The following is an 8,852-nucleotide window of genomic DNA, read 5'->3' on the forward strand; positions in this document are numbered from 1 at the left end:
TTTGGAGGCCGGTATGTTTTTAAGGCGTGTGTTGGACCGGCTTTAAGAGGAAGTTGAAGGCTGGTATGTTTTTAAGGCAGGTGTTGGACCGGCTATAAGGAGGAGGTTGGAGGCCGGTATGTTTTTAAGGCATGTGTTGGACCAGCTATAAGAGGAGGTTGAAGGCCGGTATGTTTTTGAGGCATGTGTTGGACCGGCTATAAGAGGAGGTTGAAGGCCGGTATGTTTTTGAGGTGTGTGTTGGACCGGCTATAAGAGGAGGTTGAAGGGCGGAATGTTTTTGAGGCGTGTGTTTGACCGGCTATGAGTGGAGGTTGGAACTCTTTTTGTCTTCAGAGGTGGGAGGAGTCTTTCCAGCTTTCTTTATGCTTTCTCTGCTGGAGAAATGAGAACTTTTCCCACCAGTGAGTCCTTCATGGAGAAGTCCAAGGCCTCACTCACACGGGGTGTATGAATCTGTACCCTGTTTGGGGGCTGCATTAACCCCAAAAAGGACATCCATGTGGGTGCAGTTGTGCGGACGCACCCTAGGTGCGTTCGGGGCCGTGCACCGGCACCCACACAGATGTCACATTGGGTACAGTCACTGCACCCCAGTTGACAGCAATGGGACTGCCTACACGGCATGCTGGGAACACCTGTGCATCCCCATTCCGGTAAACACGGTCCTCCCATGGGGTACGGATTCATACCCCTCGTGTGAATGAGGCCTAAGGGTGAATGGAATATTTAGCTCCATTGTGTTGCTAATTTGGGGACCACTGTACCCCTCTTTGTTATTTGGGTGTGTTTGATTATAGGAGTGTTATAGAGTGTAGTTTAGGATAAATTTGCTACTTTTGCGTTGGTGGTGCAGTGGTAAGCACAGCTGCTTTCTAAGCAGAAGACCTGGGTTCGATTCCCGGCCAATGCCATCTCCAATACTTGGAGTCCTCAGAGAGAAAAGCGAACGTGTGGAATGTTTGAGGAAGAAAATGTTCCCCCAGAATCTATAGAAGAAGAACCCAGCAACTGATAGAAGACGCTTAGCTTTGGCTGCGATCACACCTAGGCGTTCCGGACCGCGGGCGGAATTACTGCAATTTCCTGAATTGCCGCAAAACGTGTCACACGCTTGTAATCCCGTTACTTTCAATGGCACCCCAATGGACAATATTGTCACCTGACAAATCACACAAACAAAATGACGGGACGCCTGTGTCCCAAAAGCAGTCCTGCGATTTGTCAGGCGACAATCGCGGCAAAAATTACACCTCGATTGGGGCGATATTGAAAGTAAGGGGAATCGCATACTCCACCCAGCGGGAATATTTCACCCCCTCAACTGTCTAGATTCACATTAAAGTTTCAAATACAAAAACCCTTTATTGCTGCAGACCTCAGCACACGCCATGTGTGATGTAACCACTTATAGACCACAATAAATATATACAGCATCTCACAAAAGTAAGTACACCCCTCTGTGTGCGGGAAATCACACATACAGTATGTCACAAAAGTAAGTATGCCCCTCTGTGTGCGGGAGATCACATACAGTATGTCACAAAAGTAAGTACGCCCCTCTGTGTGCGGGAGATCACACACACAGTATGTCACAAAAGTAAATACAACCCTTGCATTTGTGTAAATCTTTTCATGTGACAACACTGAAGAAATGACACTTTGTATCTACAATGTTGTGTAGTGAGTGTACAGCTTGTATAACAGTGTAAATTTGCTGTCCCCTCAAAATAACTCAACACATAGCCATTAATGTCTAAATCTGAAGAATTGTATACGGGACAGTCAATGGAAGAAAGAGTAGAACTCTTGTCATTTGGAAGCTCAACCAGCCAAAAGTAAAAGGCGTATCACAAAACTGAGCACATTGTAAAAAAATCTACGATGTATAACTTGTGAGAGCAATTTATAGAAAAGGAACAAAAGATAAAAAAAAAATGTAAAGCTCTGTGCTCTAGCTATGACATCATCCACTCTAAGCAACCCCATAGACACTGTTTAATCGCTAAAATTTCCTGAAATGATCACTAAACTCAAACAGCTTTTTTACAAAAACAGTAAAAGATATCCAACTGAAAAGATATCCAACTGAAAAGATATCGGCCCGGATTCAGAAAGCCCGGCGTTACTTTGTGCCAGCGTAGCGCATCTCAGATACGCTACGCCGCCGTAACCTAGTGAGGCAGGTTTTGTATTCAGAAAGAACCTGCGCCCTAAGTTACAGTGGCGTAGCGTATGAGGGCCGGCGTAAGCCCGCCTAATTCAAAATTGTAAGATGTGGGCGTGTTTTATGTTAATTCAGTGTGACCCCACGTAAATGACGTTTAACGAACGGCGCATGTGCCGTCCGTGGACGTATCCCAGTGCGCATGCTCCAAATTACGCCGCAAAGCCTCATTGGTTTCAATGTGAACGTAATTTACGCAAAGCCCTATTCGCGAACGACTCATGCAAACAACGCAAAATTCGACATCCATACTTAACACTGGTTACGCCTCATATAGCAGGGGTAACTTTACGCCGGAAAAAGCCTTACGTAAACGACGTAAAAAAATGCGCCGGGCGGACGTACGTTTCTAAATCGGCGTATCTACCTAATTTGCATATTCGACGCGGAAGTCTTGGGAAGCGGTCAGCGTAAATATTGCACCCTAAGATACGACGGCGTAGGAGACTTACGCCGCTCGTATCTAGGCAACATTGAGGCGTATCTGATTCTATGAATCAGATGCTGAGATGCGACGGCCCGCATTCGGAGTTACGACGGTGTATCTGGGGATACGCCGACGTAACTAGTTTATGAATCCGGGCCATAGCCGGATAGCTGAATATTTTGTGAACATTTTAAAGTTTGTTTGGCGTCTGTAGGTGAAAGTATGAAGGAGCTGAAACTTTTGGGAGCGGAAGGAGATTTTAAGGCTTTGAAGCATGCTCTCATTGACTTCAATGTTAAAAAAAAGTGTTAAAAAGCTTAAAATATCTTAAAAAGTATAAATAGTAGAAAAAAAAAGTTGAAGAAGTCCCATCATTAGCTGAAAGAGTATATTTATGGCATTATTAGTGGGAATGCTCAATAGCATTCCCAGTATTGTTATTCGTTTTTTCCTACAACTTTTGCACAAACGAATCAAACGCTTATTCGATTTTTTTTTACCAAAAATAAGTAAGAATACAGATCGGCCTAACCCGAGGACACGGCGATGGAGGACGAGGTAGAAGATCCACCGCGGTGGAAGAGGAGGCAGAAGAGCTGCTTCCGCATAGCAACCGCCACTTTCAGGCGAGAATAAAAAAAAAATTTACTATTTTTTTTATTTTAAGATTTTTTGGAAAAAAAAACAGAAAAAAAAACGGGTGGCACTCTACTTTAAAGCGACGCAGTGCTAAATTGCAAAAATCTTCCAGGGCTGAAGTGGTTAAATTTTTTTTTTTTGTTATCCAATTTAGTTTAACCACTTCAATACCGGCCCATTGTCATATGACGTCCACAAAGGACCTCTACCGATCCGGGTGGACGTCATATGACGTCCTGGGCTTTGCGGGGGGATATCTGAATGATGGGGCAGCTAGGAGGCATCATTCAGATATCCTTCTCTTCTGCCGGCGATTCTGCACAATATAAGAACGATCATAGTGGCGGTTCCGCCGCTAGATCGTTCTTACAGGCGGCCCTCCTGCCGCCATCCGGTGCTTCTCCGGGCTCTCCCGTGCCATCGGGGGCCCGGAGAACGAATCGTCCGGCGCTGGCAGGAAGCATAGAGATGACTGGTGACCAGATGGTCACCAGTCATCTCTATGACCGTCGGAGGACCCGGGCGTGATGTAATGACGTCACGCCCGGATCCCCGTAAGTAAACAAAGCCGCAATTGCGGCTGCTTAGCAACAGTAATCATGAGATCGGTGATTTTTTTTTCACCGATTTCATGCTTTCCAGCCTGGAGGAGAGATGTGGGGGGAGGGGAAGGTCTTATTGACCCCGCCTCTCTCCATAAAGAGGACCTGTCACACACTATTCCTATTACAAGGGATGTTTACATGCCTTGTAATAGGAATAAAAGTAATAAAAAATAAAAAAATGGTAAAAAAATAAATAAATATGTAAAAAAAAAAAAAAAAAAAAAACATTTTTTTTTAACGCCCCTGTCCCCAGTAGCTCGCGCGCAGAAGCGAACGCACACGCAAGTCCTGCCGACATATGTAAACGCCGTTTAAACCACATATGTGAGGTATCGCCGCGTGCGTTAGAGTGCCAGCAACAATTCTAGCACTAGATCTCCTCTGTAAATCTAAACTGGTAACCTGTAAAAAATTTCAAAGCCTTGCCTATGGAGATTTTTAAGTACCAAAGTTTGGCGCCATTCCATGAGTGTGTGCAATTTTAAAGCGTGACATGTTAGGTATCTATTTACTTGGTGTAACATCATCTTTTATATTTTACAAAAAAATTGGGCTAACTTTACTGTTTTGATATTTTAATTCATGAAACAATTTTTTTCAAAAAAAAAAAGGGGTTTGAAAAATTATTGCGCAAATACCGTGCAAGATAAAACGTTTCAATGACCGTCGTTTTGTTCCCTAGGGTGTCTGCTAAAAAATCATATATAATGGAGATGTGAAGGGAGGGGGCAGAGGACACCCCTGTGGGGACAGTGATGTGAAGGGAGGGGGCAGAGGACACCCCTTTGGGGACAGTGATGTGAAGGGAGGGGGCAGAGGACACCCCTGTGGGGGCAGTGATGTGAAGGGAGGGGGCAGAGGACACCCCTGTGGGGGCAGTGATGTGAAGGGAGGGGGCAGAGGACACCCCTGTGGGGGCAGTGATGTGAAGGGAGGGGGCAGAGGACACCCCTGTGGGGACAGTGATGTGAAGGGAGGGGGCAGAGGACACCCCTGTGGGGGCAGTGATGTGAAGGGAGGGGGCAGAGGACACCCCTGTGGGGACAGTGATGTGAAGGGAGGGGGCAGAGGACACCCCTGTGGGGACAGTGATGTGAAGGGAGGGGGCAGAGGACACCCCTGTGGGGGCAGTGATGTGAAGGGAGGGGGCAGAGGACACCCCTGTGGGGACAGTGATGTGAAGGGAGGGGGCAGATGACACCCCTGTGGGGGCAGTGATGTGAAGGGAGGGGGCAGATGACACCCCTGTGGGGGCAGTGATGTGAAGAGAGGGGGCAGAGGACACCGCTGTGGGGGCAGTGATATGAAGGGGGCAGATGACACCCCTGTGGGGGCAGTGATGTGAAGGGAGGGGGCAGATGACACCCCTGTGGGGGCAGTGATGTGAAGGGAGGGGGCAGAGGACACCCCTGTGGGGGCAGTGATGTGAAGGGAGGGGGCAGAGGACACCCCTGTGGGGGCAGTGATGTGAAGGGAGGGGGCAGATGACACCCCTGTGGGGACAGTGATGTGAAGGGAGGGGGCAGAGGACACCCCTGTGGGGACAGTGATGTGAAGGGAGGGGGCAGAGGACACCCCTGTGGGGACAGTGATGTGAAGGGAGGGGGCAGAGGACACCCCTGTGGGGACAGTGATGTGAAGGGAGGGGGCAGAGGACACCCCTGTGGGGGCAGTGATGTGAAGGGAGGGGGCAGAGGACACCCCTGTGGGGACAGTGATGTGAAGGGAGGGGGCAGAGGACACCGCTGTGGGGACAGTGATGTGAAGGGAGGGGGCAGATGACACCCCTGTGGGGACAGTGATGTGAAGGGAGGGGGGCAGAGAACACCCCTGTGGGGGCAGTGATGTGAAGGGAGGGGGCAGAGGACACCCCTGTGGGGACAGTGATGTGAAGGGAGGGGGCAGATGATGCCGCTGTGGGGGCAGTGATGTGAAGGGAGGGGGCAGATGACGCCGCTGTGGGGGCAGTGATGTGAAGGGAGGGGGCAGAGGACACCCCTGTGGGGACAGTGATGTGAAGGGAGGGGGCAGAGGACACACCTGTGAGGACAGTGATGTGAAGGGAGGGGGCAGAGGACACACCTGTGGGGGCAGTGATGTGAAGGGAGGGGGCAGAGGACACCCCTGTGGGGGCAGTGATGTGAAGGGAGGGGGCAGAGGACACCCCTGTGGGGGCAGTGATGTGAAGGGAGGGGGCAGGGGACACCCCTGTGGGGGCAGTGATGTGAAGGGAGGGGGCAGATGACACCCCTGTGGGGACAGTGATGTGAAGGGAGGGGGCAGAGGACACCCCTGTGGGGACAGTGATGTGAAGGGAGGGGGCAGAGGACACCCCTGTGGGGGCAGTGATGTGAAGGGAGGGGGCAGAGGACACCCCTGTGGGGGCAGTGATATGAAGGGAGGGGGCAGAGGACACACCTGTGGGGACAGTGATGTGAAGGGAGGGGGCAGAGGACACACCTGTGAGGACAGTGATGTGAAGGGAGGGGGCAGATGACACCCCTGTGGGGGCAGTGATGTGAAGGGAGGGGGCAGGGGACACCCCTGTGGGGGCAGTGATGTGAAGGGAGGGGGCAGGGGACACCCCTGTGGGGGCAGTGATGTGAAGGGAGGGGGCAGATGACACCCCTGTGGGGACAGTGATGTGAAGGGAGGGGGCAGAGGACACCCCTGTGGGGACAGTGATGTGAAGGGAGGGGGCAGAGGACACCCCTGTGGGGGCAGTGATGTGAAGGGAGGGGGCAGAGGACACCCCTGTGGGGGCAGTGATATGAAGGGAGGGGGCAGAGGACACACCTGTGGGGACAGTGATGTGAAGGGAGGGGGCAGAGGACACACCTGTGAGGACAGTGATGTGAAGGGAGGGGGCAGAGGACACCCCTGTGGGGGCAGTGATATGAAGGGAGGGGGCAGAGGACACACCTGTGGGGACAGTGATGTGAAGGGAGGGGGCAGAGGACACCCCTGTGGGGGCAGTGATGTGAAGGGAGGGGGCAGAGGACACCCCTGTGGGGGACAGTAATGTGAAGGGAGGGGGCAGAGGACACCCCTGTGGGGGACAGTAATGTGAAGGGAGGGGGCAGAGGACACCCCTGTGGGGGCAGTGATGTGAAGGGAGGGGGCAGAGGACACCCCTGTGGGGGCAGTGATGTGAAGGGAGGGGGCAGATGACACCCCTGTGGGGACAGTGATGTGAAGGGAGGGGGCAGAGGACACCGCTGTGGGGACAGTGATGTGAAGGGAGGGGGCAGATGCCCCCCCCCCTGTGGGGACAGTGATGTGAAGGGAGGGGGGCAGAGAACACCCCTGTGGGGGCAGTGATGTGAAGGGAGGGGGCAGAGGACACCCCTGTGGGGACAGTGATGTGAAGGGAGGGGGCAGATGATGCCGCTGTGGGGGCAGTGATGTGAAGGGAGGGGGCAGATGATGCCGCTGTGGGGGCAGTGATGTGAAGGGAGGGGGCAGAGGACACCCCTGTGGGGACAGTGATGTGAAGGGAGGGGGCAGAGGACACACCTGTGAGGACAGTGATGTGAAGGGAGGGGGCAGAGGACACACCTGTGGGGGCAGTGATGTGAAGGGAGGGGGCAGAGGACACCCCTGTGGGGGCAGTGATGTGAAGGGAGGGGGCAGAGGACACCCCTGTGGGGGCAGTGATGTGAAGGGAGGGGGCAGGGGACACCCCTGTGGGGGCAGTGATGTGAAGGGAGGGGGCAGATGACACCCCTGTGGGGACAGTGATGTGAAGGGAGGGGGCAGAGGACACCCCTGTGGGGACAGTGATGTGAAGGGAGGGGGCAGAGGACACCCCTGTGGGGGCAGTGATGTGAAGGGAGGGGGCAGAGGACACCCCTGTGGGGGCAGTGATGTGAAGGGAGGGGGCAGAGGACACCCCTGTGGGGGCAGTGATGTGAAGGGAGGGGGCAGATGACACCCCTGTGGGGACAGTGATGTGAAGGGAGGGGGCAGATGACACCCCTGTGGGGACAGTGATGTGAAGGGAGGGGGCAGAGGACACCCCTGTGGGGGCAGTGATATGAAGGGAGGGGGCAGAGGACACACCTGTGGGGACAGTGATGTGAAGGGAGGGGGCAGAGGACACACCTGTGAGGACAGTGATGTGAAGGGAGGGGGGCAGATGACACCCCTGTGGGGGCAGTGATGTGAAGGGAGGGGGCAGGGGACACCCCTGTGGGGGCAGTGATGTGAAGGGAGGGGGCAGGGGACACCCCTGTGGGGGCAGTGATGTGAAGGGAGGGGGCAGATGACACCCCTGTGGGGACAGTGATGTGAAGGGAGGGGGCAGAGGACACCCCTGTGGGGACAGTGATGTGAAGGGAGGGGGCAGAGGACACCCCTGTGGGGGCAGTGATGTGAAGGGAGGGGGCAGAGGACACCCCTGTGGGGGCAGTGATGTGAAGGGAGGGGGCAGAGGACACACCTGTGGGGACAGTGATGTGAAGGGAGGGGGCAGAGGACACACCTGTGAGGACAGTGATGTGAAGGGAGGGGGCAGAGGACACCCCTGTGGGGGCAGTGATATGAAGGGAGGGGGCAGAGGACACACCTGTGGGGACAGTGATGTGAAGGGAGGGGGCAGAGGACACCCCTGTGGGGGCAGTGATGTGAAGGGAGGGGGCAGAGGACACCCCTGTGGGGGACAGTAATGTGAAGGGAGGGGGCAGAGGACACCCCTGTGGGGGACAGTAATGTGAAGGGAGGGGGCAGAGGACACCCCTGTGGGGGCAGTGATGTGAAGGGAGGGGGCAGAGGACACCCCTGTGGGGGCAGTGATGTGAAGGGAGGGGGCAGATGACACCCCTGTGGGGACAGTGATGTGAAGGGAGGGGGCAGAGGACACCGCTGTGGGGACAGTGATGTGAAGGGAGGGGGCAGATGCCCCCCCCCCTGTGGGGACAGTGATGTGAAGGGAGGGGGGCAGAGAACACCCCTG

The 8,852-nt window shown here is 53.9% G+C and overlaps 1 non-coding gene across 1 annotated transcript; it reads left to right on the forward strand.

Moving 5' to 3' along the window:
* The first annotated feature begins 841 nt into the window (after positions 1-841).
* On the forward strand, positions 842-913 carry TRNAR-UCU. The gene has a single exon. It is a non-coding gene; the product is annotated as a tRNA-Arg (tRNA).
* Positions 914-8,852: the final 7,939 nt, after the last annotated feature.

Source organism: Rana temporaria, unplaced genomic scaffold, assembly GCF_905171775.1.
Source record: "Rana temporaria unplaced genomic scaffold, aRanTem1.1, whole genome shotgun sequence".
In the NCBI taxonomy this organism is placed as follows: Eukaryota; Metazoa; Chordata; class Amphibia; order Anura; family Ranidae; genus Rana; species Rana temporaria.